The sequence below is a fragment of the Bombus huntii genome, chromosome 18 (assembly GCF_024542735.1).
Source record: "Bombus huntii isolate Logan2020A chromosome 18, iyBomHunt1.1, whole genome shotgun sequence".
Taxonomy (NCBI): Eukaryota; Metazoa; Arthropoda; class Insecta; order Hymenoptera; family Apidae; genus Bombus; species Bombus huntii.
Window position 1 is genome coordinate 5,359,791 of NC_066255.1, and position 25,377 is coordinate 5,385,167.

Consider the following 25,377-nt stretch of genomic DNA (forward strand, 5'->3'; position numbering starts at 1 on the left):
TCATACGCAACGGACGTACTGCGAAAAGAACGCGAATATTTGTATTGAAAATAATAGAGGAATCGTTACGGAAATGGGGAGTTCGATACATTCAATATTCACATGGCCTCAGCCGAGTCTTGCAATTCGAAAGCGTCAAAAGTTGGGGCTAATTAGAAACTGTGGATAGAATTTAAAATAATTGAGACAGGAAAGAAGAATTAAAGATCTAAACAACTAAATGGAAGACATAAAATATAACGCAAAAGACAACGATGTCAACACGTCTAGCAAGAATGAAGAAGGCGATCAGGATGTAACAACAGATACAGAAACATCGAGAAAAAGAATTCTAGTCAAACGATTTCTACCTTTATCTGCAACCACGAAAAATTTACGCTCACTCCAAACAGAAATAATATCAACGTATGAGACGTTGGGAAAAACATCAACTATAAAATGGTTAATAAACGATAAGTTCACAACTCCAGATAGATTTGAAGTATTACAGAATATCTCAGGACAGAAGAATTTCTTGCAAATGTGCCTCAGGAAAGAATATTCAAACAGTTGCTAACAAAAACAAACTCCTCCCACCTGTCTTCATAGACGATCATATATCATCGTTAACGGATTTATTAACACGAGTGATGAAGGTCTCGTATACATTAAAAACCATTGGAAACCAAATCAAAATTCAGACACTTTATCCTGATACATATCGTACTGCAATATAATCAGTATTTTCAAAAGAAAAGATGCAAGAGGAAGCTACTACACGTTCCAACCTCGCAAAAGGGAGCTATAAGGCTGTTTTTTCGATCGTTCACGGAGAAACGCAATCGCGAGGAAGCGCGTCGACGGGAGTCATAAATTCTCGTTACGATTAGACAATCGACGCCACGAACTGATCGATCCCCTATTTCGATTAGGATAATAGAGGTGATTTAACGAGTAGAATACTTGATTAACAGTTCAAAGATATTATAGATTTCCAACAACTTTGTAGAGAAGCTAGTTACGCTGGTGCGTAAGGTATAAGTTAAATAGGTGACTGATTGAAGGGTAAAAACCCGGTAAAGAGACGTTGACTGTTCTAAAGACGATGAACCAGCAAAGTTCGGTGACGATGCTGTCGCAAAGGAAAATTCTCGCTCGGTGGTGATCGCTCTACCATTGGTCGCTTGCGGGTGGAACACCACGTTTCCCTAATTTTTACTCGATGAAGCAATAACCATAAGGAAGCTCTTGATTCGATGATTTTTTATGCCAATTGACGGCCTTAACGGCAAATCAAGAAGCCTCGTTTTATGACAGTTCCTTAGGTTTATCGCGATCCGCTTAATTCTATGTGCACAGCTGGTGGCCGCCTCGAACGTAAAGAGTCACCGGACGTAGCAAAGCTAATTATTAAGGATCTACAGAGTGCAGGAGTTAGAGCAACAAGGATATGCAATCTTATACATAAGCAATGTAATCAGGAAAAGAACAACTAAACTGTTTCTGTTAAGGTAAAGAAAGGATTCGGAAATACAAATCGTTTAGTTTATTTTACACACAACAGCTATACAATATATCTTACACTCTGAAGACCTCGACAACCTTCTTGCACGCACGCTTGTTCTCAACCGACTCTTCCAGATTCTTCTAACATCTGGCAACAGTCTTTTGTCTCCACTAAGACCTGGACGCCCTCTAACGCTTACACACACATTCACATGTACAGTGTAAATGTATCATCTACCCAACAGTTTCCCATATTTACAATAGAACTTGCTTCAGTTCAATCTTTTTTATTACTAAAGTTGCACACGCAATGATGCAAGTGGAACTATCTAGACAACCAATATCTTACGCAGTGCTCCAGATGCCAACACATGGGCACACATACACACACGCGTGCGCGCACGCACAGTTATTATAACCTGAATACAGATGCAGAAAATGTTTTCGTGCATATCCATCCAAAAATTGTTCAAGTACGTACAGATTAAGTAAATCGGTATGCGTCAATTATAGTTGAGCACAGCCAATCAGATATAAAGGTCGCCAGATGAGGGAAAATCTAGTTAGAAAAACAATACCAGAAAGAACTAAGATAACTTGATTTTTCGCGAATAAATAAACAAACATCAACAAACGCGATATAAACAGGATGAAGAAATAATAGGGGATCATTTGCAGACATAACAAATACCAATTCTAAAGATACATCGAGAACACAGAATTTAGTCGAAGAAACTTTTCCGGAACAAAATAACAACTTTAATGACATGCATATCGCGATTCAGAAGCCAACAGATAAGATAGCCTCATTCGTGGAATAAATGATAAATCGATTCAGTACGTTCATGCAGTTATTAACTAAAATCATCTCCCACGATGAATAGATTCAAACTAGTGGCGTAGAATTATGATGAATCACAAACCTAAATGGAAGAACTTCAAATATTCTTAATCATCCATGATATCGACATTTACCTATTGCAAGAGACGCAGAGGCAGACAGATCATATTTTAAAATACCAAGATTCCAGATATACGTTATACAAACGATGACAGGCAAAATTAGAGACATATCGGCTATCATAATAAAAAAAAAAAGAAAAGAGATTATACATTTTTATTTATTATTTCTTAGTCCGTGCCTTTCAGCTTTGGACGAACTTTCGGTTTTGCATCTCCTATGTCTGTTTCTCTTCTTATATGTTTACATCCCCTCTTTTCCACTCTATTTTATTGCATTCCCTTAATTATTCTATCTCTAAAAACTAAAACTAGAAACTACAAATTAACAACTAATGACTAAAAACTATTGCAACTTTGGTCCTTAGCCTCCTTGCTGTGCTTCCTTCCTGTCGTTTGCCCTTCTATTCTCTATTATTGCTTTCAGTTCTGTTAAACCTTCTCCAGTCTCGTTTAGCGTTTTTCCTATGTCCCTTGATCCTCCCGTTATTTCACATTCTTCTATTACGTGTCTCAGGTCTTCTTCTTTCCTTTTACATAGCCTGTATCTTTCTTCTCCCTCCTCTTTCCAGTATTTCTTTGCTTTGGTCTCGTTTCCACATCTGAATCTTGTTAACATTTTTCTGTCCTTCCACTTCATCCTCCCTTTTAAGTATTTTGGTAACAAAAGAATTATTAAACCAATAAATGCTAAGAGATCATCAGGTTAGAATTTAATGTCAAGGACCTTGTTGTAACATCTATCAACTAAAGCAATCAGATGTATAACAATACTGTTCAGCTCAATACTGCGGAGGGATACTTCCCTATACCCTGAAGATGTGTTCGAATAATGCTAATTCCCAAACCAGGAGAACCTTTCGCCATACCAATAAATTACAAATTAATCATACTTCACCCAATCGTGTCTAAATTCGTCGGAAGAACAGTGCACGCAAAAATGCTGCAAGAATATCAGAAAATCATATCCAATTGGGTTTCAAAAAGCATCACGGAATGATAGCGCAAGTTCGAAAACTAGCGATGAAAGTGCTAAAGGTCTTCCAAGACAAAAATGCTACAACTGAATATTCTTAGATATGGAGAAAGCTTTCAATAAAATACCACATGATAAATTCATCGAAAATCTAAAAGAAAAATTGACAGCAGACATCTCATCAATTTTGATCAACTGTCTGGTTTCTTCGTTAAAATTCTAAAGGAAATTACTGAAATGGGCGAATACATATCCAACGTGTCTCGAGGCAGTACTACGACTCACTTGCTTCAACATCAATTTTAATATACACATCAAATCCATGTAAAAAAATATAGTATAATATTCTTATCTTCGTTGATGACTCATATTTACCTACTCTAGAACAGATCACAGGTTAAGAAATTATAACAAATGTTGGAAATCATCATCGACCTCACATGGAAACAGCATATACATAGAATCAGACAAAAAGCAAATGGTACACTGGTTAAATTCTGGTGGCTGCTCAAAGGAACATCACAATTTAACCTTAAATCTCGTACATTATTGTACAAAGCCATGATTAAGCCACTATGGAATTGTATTGTGGACTGCGGCAGCTATCCCACCTAAGTTCAGAGCAGTGAGAAAAATACTAAACGTTCAGTGGTGCGTAAGAAGAGATAATATGAAAAAGGCCCTCGAGCTTAAGTCAGTAGAGGAAGTTGCTATTGTACAAAGCTTTAAAACTATCCAAATCCTACTGTCTCAGACTGTTTTCAGGAATTCCAATAGGTAAGAAGAATTAAGATAAAACATCCTTTGGACAACTATCGTCCTACCGCTCCAGGTCGCTGAACTGAAGAAAACAGAAAGACGAGATAGCATACAACTAGTAAATAAGCTCGCTCAAAACATTGTAACGGTAAAAGTATATTCAAAAAATGTAGAAATTCTCGTATAGTGATTAAATACAGAATAAACGATATAATATAGAAGGAAAAAGAGCATAAATAAGAAACGATAGAGAAACAGTAGAGAAAGAACACGAAGGAGAAATTGGATATTGAAAGGGTCTGGTCGTCAAATGTGCAAGATCGAGGATAACCAACCGCGAGCAAATCCTGAGAAAGCAAGCAGAGGACGAATAAGTTTAAGAATGTACGGGGAAGAGAAAGTTTGGCGAAAAGAGGCTTTTCTAGTTTCTGACAAGGACGTGATGGCAGTGACGTAACTGCCACAGTGTCAGTTTAAAGGAATGCAGATTTTTTTTCGCTCATTCGATATTTTATGATTTAAGGGAAGTTTATGCGTGTACCATTTGCTTGCATTGGAACTTCAAACTATGTTATTGTGTAATTAGCTGGCAATTATTGAATTCATTTTTGTTCTGCAAAAGATCATAAAATTAGTTCGATATTAATGGAATTTTTGAAAATAAATTACCATTTATCTAACCCACTTTAGCTATAAAATCATCATGCTGGAAATGTTTTGAGTATATTTACATGGAAAAACGTGTGTGTAAAATAATCTTTAAATTTGTTGCAGCCATTGTTCAACTCGTTCTCAGTTTCTCGTACAATTACCATACATGATTGAACGATTATATAATTAATGTTGATAGGGTTAACAGAAATATGATTTTGAGCTGATTGTTTAGATAGTAGAATATACCTGTCGGTTAATTAAGCATTGCGACACGCGATGTTTAACAAAGCACACGATCTATGGTTATAAATAGTTGAGTATGATATATACTCATTATTACGATGTTTATGTATGATGATTATAAAAAACAATTCATATATATGTTTCTTTGTATGTTTATCATGCATGTGTGTATAAAGTATATATACACACAAGATAAACGTACAAAGAAAAAATCATTTACCTATTTCATAAATTAAAGTAACAGGTAGAGTACGTTCCATTTTAGTCTCTAAATGAATTTATCTTGAAAATGAATAATTTCAAAAATTTTAAAAAGAATAAATATTGAGAATTGTAATGTTCATAATAAATTTTGTTAATAATGAATACATTCTTATACTCAAATTGATGAAAATTTTGTAGAGTACTATCAAGATATGTCACTACACCTTTTCTTTATTTTTTCTTTTCTAACAATCGATAAATTCTTTAAACTTATTACTTGAAATAACTTTGCAGTGACTAGTTGCATAAACAAAAGAAGTATTTGCAAACGGCTAGCACGGTTTATGATACGAAAATACTAAAGTTATTTTTGAGCAAGCCAATTAGCTTCCAATAACTCTGCTTAATGTATCGTTTCTTTAATGTACTCGAATTTTTAAATTGCTTGCGTCACTAGCAACAACATCCTAGGTTTTTGCAAAGCGTCCACAATACAAGACCAGGTGGCCACGATCTGCTGTCACAACTTTGGGGCTCGAGAGAAATCCCGTTACGTTGTCAACTTCCCTCCGGTAACACTACTCTTACCAAATTGTATCTAAAAACAAAAACAAACAAACAAAATCCTGTTAAAAGTACACAGCGCGGGTAGCGTGATTTGGCGCGCGGTCGAAAGCAAATATTGATTAGCTAATTCTTTCCTTAGTGGTAGCTAATTAAAAGTACTCCCAAAGTGCACAAAGTTTTTCACGAGAAAGTACAAACAGAGCAACTTAAATAACGTAGAGCCTTCGACGAGTACAGAATACTGACACTTGGGTGTAAAAATAAAATATTGAGAAACTGAACGCTGTGGTTTAACATAACACGCATCCAACGATCCCTTCAACTTCTTTATACAATAATTAATATTACATAAATGTTCACTGACAAGAAACAGGTCTTAGATAAAATATTTATTCAAGTTTAAGTTAACATAAAGTTATAATAAAAAATACATAATAGTACATATATACAGGGTGGTTGGTAACTGGTGGTACAAGCGGAAAGGGAGTGATTTTACGCGAAAAAAGAAGTCGAAATATAGAATAAAAATTTTTCGTTCGAGGCTTTGTTTTCGAGAAAATCGACTTTCAATTTTAGCTCGGTACGCGTGTGGTACGTTATAACGGATCTCACTGTAGATTTTTGTCTCGATGGAAAAATTAAAAAAAAAAGTTAAAAACAAATTTTTATTCTATATTTTCGACTTCTTTTTTCGCGTAGAATCACCTCTTTTCCGCTTGTACCACCAGTTACAAACCACTCTGTATAATAAAAGAATATTAGCTTTCAACACTTTATGTAAATGAATTGTAAAACACTGAGAGATTGTACTAATTACTTTTATAAGAAACAAGATAAAAATTTACATTTGATAGGATGTTTTGCTATTTTATACTCAATCTTTATCTCCTTATTATTTTATACTCAATCAATTTTTTTATAAATTAACTATTTTCTATCCTTCTTACTACGAAAAGAATAAATTAATTCGATCATTAATGCTTAGCTACAAAAAAAGTTATCACAACTAGGACCTATTCTTCTCGAAAAGTTCTTTTTTCTTTTTTTTTTATTTGGTATACTATTTACAATCAATTCTCATTGAGAATTATAAGTAAATTATTTTGGCGTGGTACTGTAACTTGGATTATAATAGTTTATAGTATGTTTGATTCTAGCTGCACCTATATTTAAATCTAGAGGATAATGTCTTTTTAGCCTGCGGATCTGATCCATCGTGTCAAGTAATTGAGTAACTAATGGGTTTTGGTGGTTCTTAACTCTTATGTTATACCTGTTACTGAATTTGGATATTTCTTCTTTAACTGTGAGTATCTTAAGGTCGCGATGTATCGTTTCGTTGGTAACGTACCAAGGCGCATCTATCAAGGATCTTAGAGTTTTCGATTGGAATCGTTGAAAAATTTCTATGTTGGAATTACTCGCTGTTCCCCATGGTTGGATCCCATAGATCCAAACATGTTTTAATATGACCTTATATAGCATTAGTTTACTCTGCACGCTTAAGTTGTAACGTCTGTCAATGAGCCAGTAGAATTTTTTAAGTTTTGATTTAAGTTGTTTGGATTTATCTACGATGTGTCGTTTACTGTTTTCTGACACCGAAACACTCTGCGTTGTCGTCTCGATGACCTGCGGAATGTTCGCTAGACCACCATGTTGGTTTTTCTATCGCTTGTAGAGGATGGTTGGTCGCGTGGTAGTTTAAATGACGAGATTGCTCGATGTTGAAGCCGTCAAATATATTTGAAAATAATTATAAATACAGAGTCGACCGTAGATTGCTCGATACGGGTCGTTAAAAGAATGTTCGCTAAGACGCTCAGTACTAACTGATTCGCTAAAGATTGTGTGTTGATCGCTAATAAAATCCCTCGAGACTGAGACTGAAAAACTGGTCACCTTACGATCGTGCTCGTTTATTTATACTGGTCGAGGGGGTACCGGAAACTTTCCATTCGCCTTTGTTTGACGGTTACACGTAGCTGCGACATTGTTTTGTCCGGAGTTGGTTTGTTATTACATTATGACTATCCTAACGATGTCGGTACTCCGAGGCAAAACAACAACGTGGCTCGAATTGTCCTCTTGCTCATGTGCCGCTACACGCTAATTTATGGCTAGGTGACAATTGAGTGAGCTTAAAGGCCCTGCGTATGTATGCGAGGCTGTGAGAAATGTCTATTATAAATTATAACTCATAACTCAATAATTAAAAATGAATATCGTCAATGTATTACGTTTGGGTTTGGGTGCTACTTGGCTGTGAGAAATGTCTATTATAAATTACGAATTATAACTCAATAATTAGAAATGAATATCGTCAATGTATTACGTTTGGGTTTGGGCCCTACTAGGCTACCCCGAGGCAGCCCAAACATTTGAAACATTTCTTCAGTTTGAAGAAAAGTCCTTCGTGCCACACTTTGTCGAATGCCTGTTGAATGTCTAGGAATACCGCAGAGCGGTATTTTTTCTTTTCTATGTTTTGGCTTATATTGTGTGTTAAACGATGAATTTGTTCTATCGTAGAATATTGCTTCCGAAAACCGAATTGATGATCTAGTAGTGTTTTTAAATCCTCTATGAGTGGAAGGAGTCGATTCGTGAACATTTTTTCGAATAGTTTTGACAAAGTGGGTAGTAGGCGAATTGGGCGGTAGGAGCTAGTTTCTTGTATTGGTTTTCCGGGTTTAGGGATGAGAGTTATCATTGATATTTTCCAGGGCTTCGGATAATATTCAAGACGAAGGATTGGATTGAAAATTGATGTGATGAGTGAAATCCCTTTTATGGGAAGTTCCTTGATTGTTTTATTACCTATTTGGTCATGCCCCGATGCTTTCCTGGGATTTAGGCGACGGATTAATTCTGTAACCTCTAGAGAAGTGAAAGGTTTAATAGGAGGAGACATTTGGAAGGGAGAGTGCAGGTATTCCGTTATTTCCGGGGAAATATTGGAGGAATGAGGTTTAAATACGTTGGATAGATGTTTAGCGAACAGGTTGGCTTTTTCTTTAGGGCTACGTGCCCATCCGCCTCGCGGGCAGCGAATTGGAGGGGTCACGTAGTTGGCGATCGAAGAGTTGTGATGATAAAAAACAACCAAAAGAAAAGAAAGGTGCTAGTATTGCAAAGAGAGAAGCCAAACATAGAGGCAGACCGAGGAGATCGGATAAAGTTGAAGTTAAAAAAGATGAAGATACAAGAAAGATCTTACAAAATGAAAAGAGTGGATTAGAAGAATAAGGAAAAGTCGAAGAAAAACAAAAGAAGAAACTACAGAGACAGAAGTCAGGCCAAAAAGTATATTAAATAATAAGTGCGATTTACTTGATACCGAAAGAGCTATTGACATTAATGATACTGTTCAAAATATTAAATTTACCGAAGGTAGAAGCCACACTGAAAATGATATGGAAGATGTAGTATAAGATTCACAAGAATTATCTAATAAAAGTAAATTATCAAAAATAAGAATTGCACTTAACATAACTGAAGATACAAAAACTATTTTACAGAATGAAAAGAAATCATTAAAAGGAGAAAAAGAAGTATGAGAAAAGAAGAAAATGTACAGATTGAAATCACGAACCCTCATCGGTCAACATCTTTCAGATCGGTCGCGTAAACTGTGCTTATAAACTTGTGTTATTTAATAAAGTTCTATAGAAAAGAAACATAAAGTTGAGTTACGGCTCAACCTTCTTGTCTTTAAAACCTAAGCCTTAATTTTATTTGACAAATCCATCGTCGCCTGTCAACTGTCTATGGTCTGTCCTCGTCCCAGTCTATTGTCTATACGCTGTCGATAGCTTCAGTGCTTGAGAAAACTAAAAAGACTAGATATAGAGTTTTCTTAGAAGTGGTGACCACTTAAACAACAATTGACTGATACAGTGACGAATATAAAATTCTTCGGTTGACAAAATGATAACTAAATCTTCGGTAGACGAACGGTAATTAATTATTGACTTCTCTGAGTCGCTACATTTATTTATATCTGTCGGAGATGAAAAAACATCGGGGTCTCTCTTTTGGAAATTTTTGGGAACATCCCCAACGTTTGTTCAAACTGCCGACTTTGTTTACAGTTTTAAACTGTCTTAATATCGTTAAAAAAACATAATTAGGTAAATATAAAGACATAGGTAAGTTTTCGCAAGATATAGATTTTAGCGGCTTTAACTATCTTTCACTTCAAATACTATAAACACGGTTTCAAATAAACGTTTTAAATTACCTTGATTCACATGATCTTTTTTTCCTGGTGAAGATCATCGGCGATTAAGACCAATTTCACTGATAACTCGTTGATATGGAAACTCGTAGAAAAAGATGTCCTGAACAACTTCGATTTCGAATTCGAAACAATGGGTCTTTTTAAATTAACGTGTGAGTCTATAGAATCATCAGAACTTTGGCACTTACTCGCTTGGCACTTGGAAAACTTTATATAGTAAAAAATGGAATATATTAAGTCACTTACAATACAAGTATAACTAACTTAACTATACGCAATTATAATTGAAAATCGAAGGAGAAAAACAGATAAATAAATTCTTGTTGATTTTGTGATTTTAATGTCACTTTACGATTAAACGATATGAAACATCTGCAAAAAGGCGAAATATAGATTATTAATATGCACATTATACGATATGTTAATAATTAATAAGCTTTGCTATTGTAGCATATAGAGTTCATACCTATCGATTTTACTAAAAGAGTGAATAATTTTGAAAATCTCGAGTGATTCTTGAATTCGCTGATAAACGACTGTAATTATAATATACATTAATTGTCCATTAATTTGTCACTAATTTGCATATTTTAATAAAATTGCTGTTACTACAAATCAGTCAAATTATCCCGGTACTTATGAGCGGCAGTATATATTTTCGCTTCGATTCACGATTGTGGGACCCTTTCCTGCGAATCGGCGTGTCGTCACGCGACGATGGGCAGATGAGCAACGTGTACCACGGTTCACTTATAGCCTGCGTGCATGCACGTTCTCAAACACTGCCAAACCTAACCCACACCTGTTGACCGGTCACACGGACGATCAACCATGCGAGATGCACCTGCCATTACATTTATAAGTTTTGTTTGTGTTTCCACGACGATGCCGCACCCTCCTTCACTTAGAAGACGCCCTAGAAGGTGAGACCCTCTTCCTTCTTTTCGAATCGCTGTACAATCCACCTCTCTGTCAGTGTTCGAATGCGCTTTGACCAGCGTGCTTTCTCAGTTCTGACGAAACGTCTGGAAACCGATTGATGAATCGTTTGAATCGCTACTTTCTGGATCTGAAACGAAAGTTCGGCCATCGAGTGTGGGTACTGTGAAGGTGGGAAAGTTAGCTTCAGTTTTTGAATACGGTGGTGTACAGAATTGGTGAGCAAGTGGTTGTAAGGGCACACGTGTTCGCGATGCTCTATACTGTGGGAAACTGTGACTGTGGCTTTTGACCGATCGTCACGTGTGAACTCGACGAACTTCCAACGAAACTGAGCGATTTCGAAAGGTAGACATAGAAGGGTGACTCGTAGTTGAAATTCAGCGGTTACCTAATCACTTTCTCGTGATAATGATGATAATAGAAAGCTGTGGTCGGATCCCAGTGATCTTGAAAAAAATAAAATTCTGTCGACATTAAGGGCATCAATCAGATTGTGCGTGCGTATATAACTCGACTCGTGAGTATTAGATTAGATTTGGGTTATTCTTTACTTTCTCACAACATATAGATTCTCATCGACTGCATTTGTATATTAATGACTCATGAGTATGCTAAAAATTTATTCAATTATTCTTTTTGTTACTCGTACCTTATAACAGAGTGATTAAGGGGGTGTCCTGGATTGGAATGTTCTAAAACAGCGTCTTTTTGTGATTTTTTTTAGAAGGGAAAGAAAGAAATAAAGTTATTGAATTTTGAGGCATGCCTTTATATATATTTAACGAATACAAAAAAATTTTTTTTAAAGTAAATAATGAATCCAATCCAATGGCTTTAAAATTACTGTACTCACAGATTATAGTTTCTTATATTTAATTGCAATAATAGCATTGACTATTTTATGCTTTCTTGGGGCATACGAAAATTAGGTTGACGAAATAAAATAAATAAATGAAATAAAAAACATAAAATATAATAAAAAGAAATAAAGTAATATATGATAATATAAATAGAATAAAACAAAATAATTAACGAATCAATTTACAAATAGAAAGTTTTTACAAGCTTGTAAGTAACATTATGTCTAATTACATTTTAAACTGTTTACGGTATTATCGCTACTCGTATAACATTTTTAATTTCATCATTCAAAAAAATATGTTTACTGAAGTTGATGCAGAATGTCGGTAGGCGCCACTTTCTAACCACCAGTATGTATCCAAGTTTTGCCTATGATTATATTGTTCAAGTCTGGGATTTCGTAATTAATAGTGTAAATTTACTCAGTAATTCTGTTGTATATCAAATTTTTTTATCTATTTCGTTCTTGATTACATGATGTCAATGGATCAAACATCTAGATTCGCGTCTAATATATTGTTCGAAATCCAATGCTCAAAAGGAAAAATCGTTAGCACCTTCGCAATCCGGAAGGATAGCTGAAGCCCTCCGCGGTCCTTCCAAAAAGATCTGCCAAGTGCCGCCGAAAGGCGACAGTGCCTTACCATTTATATATGTGTTCTACCCTTATTTAATGGAGTGTTAAACGTCTCTCCTTTCATACTACAAAAAAAATTTTTTTTTTTTACGTGGAGGAAATCTTCATAGACACCTTACCACCCTTGCACAGGTGGGCAGAAGGTGATAGTGCCAGATTCTTACCGGCTAAAACCTCCACGGACGGGACGACAGTAGACCAGTGTTGTGCGAGTTGATCGTCGGGCCCCTGTGTGCTTAACACGAAGCCCGCTCAACCAAGTACTCCCAGAAAGTACATCCACAGCACATGCAAGGGTGGGGCTTGGCGCCGCTTGCGTGCTTGTATATAGTAAGAGGAATTTTAAAACCCTTTTTAAAGGTATACAGTATGCCGAGAATTCGAACTCGCGATGCGTCGTCTTCAGTTCTGGGCTTTAACGAGCGTAGCCGGCATTCACGCCGAGGTTCTAGCTGATTGGAAAGTATTTGATACTTAATGTGGCAATGTATATCATAGGAAGTATTCTAATTAGCCTCTCGAAACAGATGTACTTTTTTCATAGCCCTATCAAAATACAAGGGGCAAAGGTAAATAATTCCCTTAATTAAAACTATTATTATTAAATCTATTATAAAGCTCTTAATATATTTTTGCTGCTATTATATTTCTTGTAGTAAGAGTAGTGTTGAGAGGCAAGGAGAGGATCCTAAGTGCCCTAAAAGTTCGTCAAAAAGTTTATTTAAATAATTGTTATAGCACCTTAAAGTTTATTTTTTCTTTTTACAAAACACATTTTTTCTGTAAACCCGCCAAAATTTGTAATTTCACACTATTTTCTGCCTTTTTTTTTAGTTCATCGAGGAGAAAAATATATAATAATTTAATACTTTTTTGGTTTTTTTGTTTTGACCAAGAATTACGAGGTGGATCTTTTACGCCGAATGAAAACTGCAGCTCATGAAATAGGTTTAGAAATCTGTTGTAATCTTTTCTTTTACTTAAAAAAAATTTTTTTGGTATTCGTTAAATATATATATAATCATACCTCAAAATTCAATAACTTCATTTCTTTCTTTCTCTTCTAAAAAAAATCACAAATAGACGCTGTTCTCGAACATTCTAATTCAGGACACCCCCTTAAAAAAACATCCCGCTTAAATCCGTGAAAGTATTTCCGACAAGTAACGAGGTATTTTATTTTTTTTCAAAGTTATTGCGGGGCGACCGGCCACTTTTACTATTTTTTCTGTTATATGTGCATCTCGACAAAGTGATTAAAAATTTAAATTTATGACGAAGTAGCTTTTCGAAAAGTTTGTCAAAAACTGTTGATTCTGTACGAATGGAGATTTAAAAATATAATTCTTTCAAATGTTCATGAAAAGCTTTACTTACAGATACACTAAAGTTCGTGCAATTAACGGCATAAAGAAACTAAATTCTTTGTAAAAATATTATAGCTCCTATATATTCGGGCATTTTGGGCAGTCTGTTATTAGAAAACAATAGAATGTAATAAATGTTAACTATTAGATTCGTATAAAACCATTGAATTAAAGTATGCACTTACCTGTCATAGATTTACGAATAGTATTTTGCAATGAAATATACAATTCGTCGATGTACATGTTGATTTTAAATATCATCGCTTGAATTAACGTCGCTGATCTTTTTTATTTATTTCAAAAAAGCTTTTTCATCTTAGTATAAAATTATACAAAATAGTTTTGATATAATACTATCAAGATTGGTACATACGAATGTCAATTTTATTATTCTATGTTAGTTTTTAATGTTTATAACTAAACTCCTGTTTTTTTAAAAAGGAAAATATAGAAACAAGAATAATTAATAGCTGTTTAGTTTAATTTGAAAATCGGGGTCAATAATTATTACGAATAAACCGTTTATGGCTAATATAACGATGTACTGAATAAAATAAGATTTAGACTATATTACAATTATAGGATTATTATTATGTATTACTATTATTATTATTATTATTATGTATATTAATATAATGACGTTAAATATTAATTTTAAAGCAACAGAATATTCTACGATAAATAGCTACAATAATTATAAAAGGTAAGATCTATAAAAGTCATTTTATCCGTAATTTTGTGATTAAATTAAATTTCATAAAAAATAGTCCAACGTCCGAATATTTTCGAGCCATAGTACATTTACAAGAATAGTATGACTTTCGGAATTGCGTCAATACTTTCTGCAGCGAAAGAGCAAAAAGAAGAAAATTGGAACAATGTTTGATTCTATATGAATGACGTTTGTTGCATCTGATACTTTCGATAATTAACGTTAATGATAAAACAAGAAATTAATTTATCTCGATCTATATGACTATATCGATCGAATTCTCGCATTGCAATCTACTCGCATAACTTTCGCGCTTCGCTTTACAATTAAACGCATCGCGCGTTGAATTACGTAATTCAGGTCGGAGCTATTGAATTCATCGGTGATTGAAAACGGATATGCTTCTTCGAACACAATGCCAAAACAATTCTAACTTTAACGATCACTCTGTGAAACAGGTGTCAATAGCTTTTCCGTAATCGTCCAAAAAATATGAGTGTGATATTTACGAGGGTCAAGTAGACATAAACATATGCTTTTAAGCTAAATATAAAGAAGTTTCTTTCTAAATTTCAGATTAAGGAAAGATTCATATTTCTAGTTATAATTTAAGTATACTGACAATATAGTGACTCACGAAAATATCTCGAATACTTATAGAAAGCTGAATATATTATGAATATTATACAAAACATTTCGGAATTTCATTAGCACTGTAATGATATCCATCTGTCACGGTTTTATTGATACATTAATAATGGTGAATTTAAGCTTTAGCTCTGAAGCTAATAATCATTTTGTAGAATCTAAACTGAAGCAGACAACAATTAAAATTTGACGATACCTTTATTGCAGAGTTTGATATATCGCACATTCGTATAATTCAAATGTAATGCTTACATACCAACGAACAAACTAGATAATGACAATTAACAAAATTGCTGTCAAATCTATAAGGAGCATAATTGTCGACTTAGAAAAACCGAAATTACGAGTTTAGCCAGGCTAAGTCGATGTTTGCTAAACCAATGGAAAATTAATATTTACGTTCAGAGATGCTTTCATTAATCTATCAGAATATCATATTTATCTAAGGATGGTGAATATTATTTTCATGCGTAGTAATTAAGACAGTGATTAAGATACGCACACGCATACGCAATTGTGATTTCAACTGATTCAATTATTTTTTACGTATTCTAGAAACCCCAATCGAGAATTCTCCAGAACGTTTTGGAATGGGCCCATCGAATGCCTAGTAAGAGCGTCTGGAACATTCGATCGAATCTACGTGTTGATTCAGCAAACATCGTTTTAGTTAGATTAAAACTTTTATCCCACTCTTTGCGTGCTAACAAATGTATTTTACGTAATTCTGATAACCGTTTACTAGCTTTTTTGACAAGCACATTTGGGGCCCCCGAGAATTTTGGTTTTAAAAGCTGTCTTTCTTTTACAACAACGCATCTTTATACAAACCTAATCTGTCGAACGTTGTAATCTTTATCTTGATATATAAACGTATAAAACGAAAAATATTGTGCATCCATTATTTCCTTATAAAACGAAAGGAACTTTTCGGACGACCTAATGTATATAGATTTTCAGATTACTTTCACATTTCGACAACGTAATCATGACAGTTGTGCTATATGACAATGCTAATCTACATTATTATAAAGAGGGGAGCTCTTCTTCTGTTTGTTCGAGGGCGTTTCAGAAATTATTCTATCGATTTGCATAATTCTTTCGCCGTTGGAAATTACATTTCCTCCAGATGGACATGGACTATAGCGTAAATAGAATAAAATATATTTTATTACGCTTACTCATGAGAGAACACAGCAGCGACGAGCATTAACGTGACACGAGTCGGATCAACGAAGCTTGGTGTCCACCGCCTGGTTATATCGATTTCTGTGACAAATTTTTTTTTATATTTGGTCGACTATTTACAATCAATTCTCTTTGAGAATTATAAGTCAATTATTTTGGCGTGGTACTGTGACTTGGATTATAAGAGTTTTTAGTATGTTTGATTCTAGTTGAATCTAATACTTCGATCTAACGGGTATTGTCTTTTTAATCTGTCGATTTGGTCCGTCGTGTCAAGTAATTGGGTAACTAATGGGTTTTGGTGGTTGTTAACTCTTGTATTATATCTGTTTCTGAATTTGGATATTTTCTCTGACAAGTGACAGTAAATTTTGAATCGCGCACGTTCGGCAAGACAGCTGGTTGAAGGAGGGGATGGAGCAATATTGTGACTATAAATATCTAAACATAGAGTGCGTGAGCGAGCTGAAAAAGAATAGAGTTGGTTAGAAAGAGAATATACTGCATAGACCTCTTGTATTCTTGTCGAATAACGCATGCACGTTCGTATAGTAAATACATATGGAAGTGTAACACCGATAAACGAGAGGCGTGGATTAGTGTGCATGCCTGATTAGACAAGGACAGAAGACGCTTCTATGCAACGTTCTCTTCCTATTTCTACAGGGTGGTTGGTAACTGGTGGTACAAGCGGAAAGAGGTCGATTCTACGCGAAAAAAGAAGTCGAAAATATAGAATAAAAAAATTTTCTTTTTTTTTTAATTTTTCCATCGAGACAACGATCCGTTATAACGAGACGCGATAAAGTGCACGCGTACCGAGCGAAAATTCAAAGTCGATTTTCTCGAAAACAAAGCCTCGAACGAAAAATTTTTATTCTATATTTTCGACTTCTTTTTTCGCGTAGAATCACCCCCTTTCCGCTTGTACCACCAGTTACCAACCACCTTGTATATCGCGTTCACTTACAGGTACACATATAAGTCATAACCCGCGTGTTTAATTGTAGTATCGTGAACAAGGGGCCTGGGGGTGTCGTGCGGATTGTAAACAAGCGGTTGTTGAGCATGTGCGTAGTAGGACTAAGACAAAAGACAAGGGATTGCTAGGGGACGATAAACGAATTAACAGGAGCATAAGTTGAGAAGCGAGAGAGTGCGGATTGCCTTGTCGAAATAGTGTTGTTAGCGTTGTTGAGAGAGAGAGTTGAATCTGCGTTGACGAGAGTTGCTAATTAATTATCTAGTTGTTTTAATTATTATACGTTTGTTGCGATTATTTCATGTTAAATGAACATTGTTTTATGTTTAAATTACATCTGTTCAATCCATTTAATATTGATAAACTAATCATAATTATTTACGATACTACACTATCGTTATAACTCTATGATCGCGACGCTGAAAGTTGCTTTGCGTTGTACTAAAGACGACCAAGATTTTATTCAAAATTATATCGATTGCTGAATCGTGCGGTCGTTTCCCTAACGACCTCGAATATTTAAGACGAGAGTCACTTTCAAAGATGTTTCGTTTCGTTCGCATCAGAATCGACTCTTATGTTATACATGTCGAGTGGATGAATTTGTAACAGAAAAGTATGAACACAATGTATAATGTAAAGTTTATGCTGATTCAGATCCCTACTGTCTTAGTGTTACTAGACAATGGAATGATAGGGAGCACATATTTATAGCAAAAGGACATTACCAAAAGAGTTAACCTTATAGCTTTGGCTAGGAGCTACAGGGAACGTAAATAGAAATCTGTTTACTAGTTCCTTTGTTGCTAGACCTTGCAACCCAAAACATAATGTAGACTCAAGGATACAATAATATGCACCGCTCCTTATTTAGAATATTTCTGCGTAATAGCAGTTTCCAGATCACGGATATACATAAATAAAGATGTAGAGATTTTCTTGAAGTAGTTACTTCAACGGTACATAATATCAAAAAATAAATAGAGAAAAATATCAGTTTTCCTACATCGTCTACGTGGACGAAGTCGCGAACGACAGCTAGCAAATACACGAAAGCTCCTTATGCTAAGTGTTCAAATACTTTCGTGAGCCACGGTATATCTAAAAAAGAGCAATATTTGTATAGTGTAATATGTCTTTCCTAAGTCTATTAAAACACTGAAAGAAATGGAACGTGACAATCGCGAGTTATTCGTGAACTTTTGTTCTGTACGCAATATTTGTGAAACGTATATCGTACAGCGGTTAAACACATTTTGAATTGTCTTAAATATAGAGAGTCTCTTTTAATAATATTCTGAATGAAAATGACAGTAAACAAACGCTTAAAAAACACGATGTTATATAACAGAATTCAATATCTCCGTAGTACCTTCAATCTTACTATAACCATAGATACCATAAGATACTATAGATAACCACTAATAACCATAGATAAATTGTGCTTGCAATCGATGTGACGTTAAACCTATTATAAAATAAATAAAAAAATTAATGAACTAACGCGATAGTGACGAATCGACAACCCCGTTTCGAAGATGAGATTCTTTAATTGTTCGCAATGCTTGACCGGCGTGGAGGAAACAAGTTCCTCGCAAATCTCGTCATTCAAGACAACGGATCCTTTGGTCAGCGACAAACAGCTGTCGAGACGTGTGCTACGTTCGAAATCCAAGAGAAAAGTCGCATGTGCCAGTCCCGGATCACGATTCGTAGCAATGATTCGTTCGTTACGCGCTTCGTGGAAACGAAACAGGAGCTCCAGGCCGGGAACAAGGTTAGAGAGTCATGGAAAATCTAGGAAACGGCAGATGACGAAGAAAAGTGACGAAGGAAATAGATTTGACGTTAATTGTAGGTCGAAACGAGGCAAAGGCGCGACTTTCGCGAGACCCGTGACCAAAAAAGTCGATTCAAAGTCGGGGATTCTTGCGACAAATGTCGAAGCCGGATTAACTAACGGGAAGGAAAAAGATGGAAAGGGAAATAGCGAACTCAACCGGGAGGAGTTCGAACGCGAATACTATGAACAACTGGAAGCGCTGAAGTTTCTCATCGAGCCGCCAGCTTGCTTCAGAACCGACGAAACCAGGCAGAACTTCGAAAACAAACTAAACACGTTGGATTTCAGGAGGATGAATACCGTTGCCATTCCGACCGGTGAATTTTCCCAACCCACTGCAGTTTTACGTAGCTGGGGTTACAGGCGAATGAACAATTCTGTGCCCCATAGCAACGCTGGAACACTTGGAATAAAAAAATCTAATTTTAAAAAATTCTACTCTGGCGCGATAGACGATACGCGATCGAATATCGAGAGGAGCATGATCCATCTGTTCGATCGAGCGCCTATTTTGAAGAAGAAAAATGTCGAGGCTGTTCGCGGTATGCTCTTCGATACCAATGAAAGTAAAACTGTTCGTTTCAAGGACGAACACGATGACAGAGGACTGCTAGATGAACAAGAATTTCTAAACAGAAATATGAATACGGAGGACGAGCAAGACAACATAAGTTTGAGGAAAACGTCGAAGGAGATGAAACGTTGCATGATACTTGGGAGAACCGATGTTGTTAAAGAAATCGTCGGAGGTGACAGTTCGCTGAACGACAGATGGATGGAGGAAGATGTCTGTTTTGATGAAAACTTCGATACTCCATTTGATGTCGCTGTAACGAACGGTATGGTTTCAATTGATTATTCGTGGGAAGGGGTTTATCTTATTTATCACATAGTTATATTATAAGTTCTTTTATTCATTTTACGTGTATGATATAATATTGTAATCTATAGAACAAGAAACAGAGATTGTGCTATCTGAAAAAATATATCGAGAAAATTACGAACAGAGTTTATTCTTTAGAATTTGAAGAATCATCTGCAATTTATCGAATAGCAAATCAAACATGCAATAAATAAAATACACATGTCGGGCGTTCGAAAAGGATTTGTCACCATAGCGTCATTCTATACTTCTCAGTCGGTGAAGATCTATGAAAGAAGTTGCCACTAAATTGATCTGAACTTCGAAATTCGAGATCAAATTTATATTATTGCATCGTTATTCTACACATCATGAGGATAAAAGGTCTGAGTCGAAACTCAACCGTGCTCTTGAGAAAAAACGTTAAAGTTTCATTAGTTTTCAAACTCACATTATTTGTAATGTACTTGTATTTCGCACGGAAGATTGCATCTATCGTGGCACGTAGATGTCATAGAACTATCATTATACATTCTATATCTTTCTTCTTTTTCCCTCTTTTCCTTACTTTCTTGAATAGCTAGTGTCAACTATAGTGAATGGGGATTCGACAAATGGGAAGCAGATTTGCACCCGATTAACCGTAATTCAAACATTTGATTCAAACATCAATAAACCGTCTGATTAGCATTATATGAAGTACCATCGTGCATAAAGTACATGTAACGACGTCTGTGTCGTGGTATAACTTGAAGTAGTTTACTTATAAGAGAATCCCGTAACCGATACACACTGATTCTGTTGATTTTTGTATATGTTGTAAAACTCAACATTTTGTACAACTTATTTCTATTCAATTCTCCTAGTTTTCAAGATATTCGCGAAAAACTGCCGGCATTCGACATTGGATTCGACCTATAATTGAGCGTCTGTGGCAGCGTGTGCGTTAGGACTGATTCGCGGCCACGAGTCGCCTGTCTTCCTTTTATAAACGATAGTCAGCAAGCTTTAAAGACCGCGTACACAATATGCATATTAATTTTTAATTAATTTTTTAATCCGACCGCCTCTCGGAAGCCAGCAACGCTTGCGTGAAATAATAACAAATTAATTGCAAAAATAATTGATATTATTTTACGAAATAGAATTATTGTCATTTTATGCAAGCGTCGCGGATTAAAAATACTAACCCAAAACGATTAAACTAACAGAACATATGATATTACCTTTTAAGTGAATTATAATGGACATTCCCTGCGTGCTCGCATATGCACGTTATGCACAGGTCCTTTATGTTCACCCGACCCTCGTTTGTAAACGGAAGATAAGCGACTGGCGACCGGTAACCAATACCGACGCATATTCTGCGACAAACGCACAACGATAAGTAGAATACATTCTAATCGTACAGGCAGTTTTTCACGAATATCTCGGAAATTATGCGAGTTCAACCACAACATGTGTTGTAATAATTATAATAGTTTATAGGTTGTATTATTATTTTACGAAGATATGTGAAACATCTTATCGTATACTTTTAATTCAATTCTAATTAAAATTAGTCTAGTCATTTCCATGAAGAGATTATTTTAAAGTACATCACAGATTCTTCGTCACAAAACAAATTACGAATTATGGTTATATTACTTTTTTAAATTGATAGGTTACAATTTTTTTTTAAACAGCTGAACAAATTACAAATTACTGCTGTAAGTTTTAAAAGTCTCTAACATTATGCGAGCATATTAATACACATATGAGCACATTTTACGATCATAGATGACAATGTATAATATATTATCATAAACAAAAATAGTACAGATATTCGTTATAAATATTCATGGACTGTATTACACATTTATGCAAGTAGTTGCCATGAACAAGTACACATGAAAATAGACGCAGTTTTAAAAAGAAATCCTGGTTTGTCCGAAATATGTAAAATTCTCGAACATATTAGGTGATAAAGCCAAATTATATATTTACCACAGCAGTATTGGGCCAGTTACAAAAATGTATTCCGGTGCTACAAATATGGAAAAGTTACTTATGATTTATCCTAATGGCAATTTTGACGCTTCGCTATAAATAAATTGCTAATTAAAATAAAATTGCTAAACAGATAAAATACAGATGTAACGGATCAAACAATGTTGTATATGATAAATCTATGTTGAACACGTTATTCATAAATTGTACATTCAATTCTAGGATAATTCAGGGATCGATTCTGAAAATCTGAAAATCGAGTTTATTGCAAAAATACTTAAATGAAATACAGAAGTAAACAACAATTAATAATTAACAACAATTAATAACAGTAATAATTAAGTAAACAACAACCAATTAATAACAGTAAACAATAAATAGCAAGTTCTGTGCAATGTCTACCTGAAAATCGAGAATCGATTTTCAACGTCCTGAGCTACCGATCTTTCTCCGTCAGTCTTCGATGTTTTAAATAATTACTCTTTGTTCTGTGATCTTGTCTACCTCCAATGTTGATCTCTGTCCGTACGTTTGGCAAATGCGTGTCTCTCAAAATGGCTCTCCGTAAAACAAAGAAAGCCGCTCTGTCCGTGAAACAAAAGAAGTGGTGCTTCGAGAGACAGTCGTACAAGCGTATTCGCATTTGAACTCTTAGAGAGTTTACACGTATATGTTTGATGGATACTTAACGTGCGTAAATTTTATATGCTCCTTGCATATTTTATATGTATAAACATGCGCAATCTGTTTATGATTCAACGACATTAGTTGAGAGCTAAATACCTTGTATTAGATTGTTTTATATCGTCTCCTATTGATATCGGGTTTCTTAACAAAAGTTTGACATAAAAATACCAAAAAGCGTACAAAATCAATAGTCGACGTATCTTTTCCTGTTTTCTGTTATTCTTTCCATTTGGAGATTACTCTTCTATCTAGTATTAACTAATCTATACACATTTTGTTACTTAAATTTTTATTCAAATTTTTAAATAAATTCTTTTGGATAAAGTTACGAAAAGTCTCGCTAGCCGATCGACACGAAATTTGGAGGACTCGCGGAAAAGGGGTATTTATTAGTTTCCGAGATATTAACAAAAGTATTATACATTTATTTCTGCCTATACAGGCCATCGTTGAGTGTCGAATAGACGATGATACAGTAACTCAGCGTAAAACAGGTATTGTAATTTCGGCCGTCCAAAGGATGTTTTAGGATTAACATTTTTACTAATCGAAACCAGCTTGAAAAATGGAAGCTAAGGTCAATCGCCGACTAATTATTAATAATAATTATTATTAAATATAATAATAATAATATATATTAAATAGATACATATATTATATTTAATTATATAACTTATATATAATTAAATATATGTATATATATATGATTATATACTATTACACAACGCAACATTTTGCGGCCACCGAAATTATAACGTAACGTAGCTTAAAAAGAGGTGGTCGGATTGTAAATGAAACACGCTGTAGATACTGAGGCCGATGTCGCTACTGTTAGTAATATCTGTTACAGGATTCAGCGTATAATACCGAAAGCTTTCTATTAATATCTTGGAAACTAATAAATATCCGGAGTTAAAATTTTATATTTCAGGTTCCTATTTTTTCATCGTCCCTCTCAAATTTCATCTCGATCGGTCATTAGGACCTTTCGAAATTACAACCAAATAACTTTGCACCGGTTCGGTAGACTAAAATTACGCTTGGTACGTATTTTGGTATAATAACAATTAGTGAAAAATTTTTTAATGAAAACAAATAATTATAAAATGGTGGAATCTATGAAACAATTTAATATTTCTAAAAATTACAATGTTCTACATTAATACGTATACGTTATATACGTAATATTTCCTCCTTTGCTTATATCCAAAATCTACATGTTACAAAGTTCCAGATATATTAGGCGACCACTAACGATTCGTGCGCAGCGGTGAATGTGTCGAATAAATTCGACGGTGATGTATTAACGCCAGTTACATGGGAGCGGCGTCATGGCCCAAAGGGGCCAAGCCCGCATTTCCGCAGCCCTATCTTGCATCTTTCGTTCTTTGCGTTCTAGGTGCTCAGAAGCCGAATCCTCACGAGCAATTCCTACGATCGTTCCAGTATTTCGGTTACGTCATTAATCGGCTCGATGTCTTTTGTCGCTTGTCACATAATAGCTTATGTAATTGTTACTGATATATACCATCAACCATTGTTCCTCTACTTTATGCTTTGCTCTTTTGTTCAATTTACAGATTACAGTTTCATTTATCGTTGTTGTTTAATAGTACAACTTATGTCAATTTAGGATGAATATAATGGGTTTAAACTTTGAAGTTTTTGCAACAAAGCTTTTAAAATAGAGTAAAGGGTGCCTTTTCCTTATAAATAGTAATGTTTCATAAAACTATTTCCAGTTGCAGATAAATCGGTAATTTATTAATAATATAATGGAATATAGAAAGGGAGCAAGTATAATACAGTATAGTGAAAGAGGGGCAAGTTTTTATAGAAATAATATTTATGTAAGTTAATGTAAAGCTTAAAATGGGAAGAGACGAGCCGCTAGATCGTATTTTTAACATTACATCTACTAAAATTTTTACAACCAACCAACTTTTCTCAAAAATTATAAAATCCACCCTATACCTTAATCTACAATTATATGGTTTGGTGTAACTGTAAACAATTAATTGAACAAAATATATATGTTCTAAAAAATATATCAATTTGTAAAAATGAACATCGTACATGCTATATGAAGTTTAAAAAATATTTTAGTTTTTAATTTTTTTAATTTTCCACAATCACTTTTTTAAGTTTTATTTGATAAGAGTAAAGAGAAACAAAAGCAATGTACGCCACGACATTCGATATATCGATAAACGTGAAAAGGACGCGTGCGGAACCATAGTCTTGCTGACCTGATTTTCAATACAGTCAGAAAAATCAATCTGAACAAAATTCAATTTTTGTGTACGTGGCATATTTCAAATTCCTGTTTCCCATACCTTTCACTCGAATTACTTTACTTGATTCATGATCTGGTCTATATTTATTCAAGATAATAATCGAAGCAAAAATAAAATATAAAATAAATTCAATATTAACATAAGTCAATCGAATGTAAGATAATATAAAATATACAGCTATACTGACGTAACTGATCAAACACTCTTTAAAATAGAATGCCTTTTTAAATAATGGACTAAACGACTTGAGATTCTTTCTTTTTTTAAAAGT

At 34.6% G+C, this 25,377-nt stretch overlaps 1 protein-coding gene and 1 non-coding gene across 2 annotated transcripts in view; one reads left to right on the forward strand and one right to left on the reverse strand.

Moving 5' to 3' along the window:
- LOC126875523 (uncharacterized) overlaps positions 1–25,377 on the forward strand; it is a 422,308-nt gene that overhangs the window by 188,127 nt on the left and 208,804 nt on the right. The window lies entirely within an intron of this gene.
- LOC126875638 (U6atac minor spliceosomal RNA) lies at positions 12,496–12,602 on the reverse strand. Its single transcript, XR_007693602.1, has one exon. It is a non-coding gene; the product is annotated as a U6atac minor spliceosomal RNA (small nuclear RNA).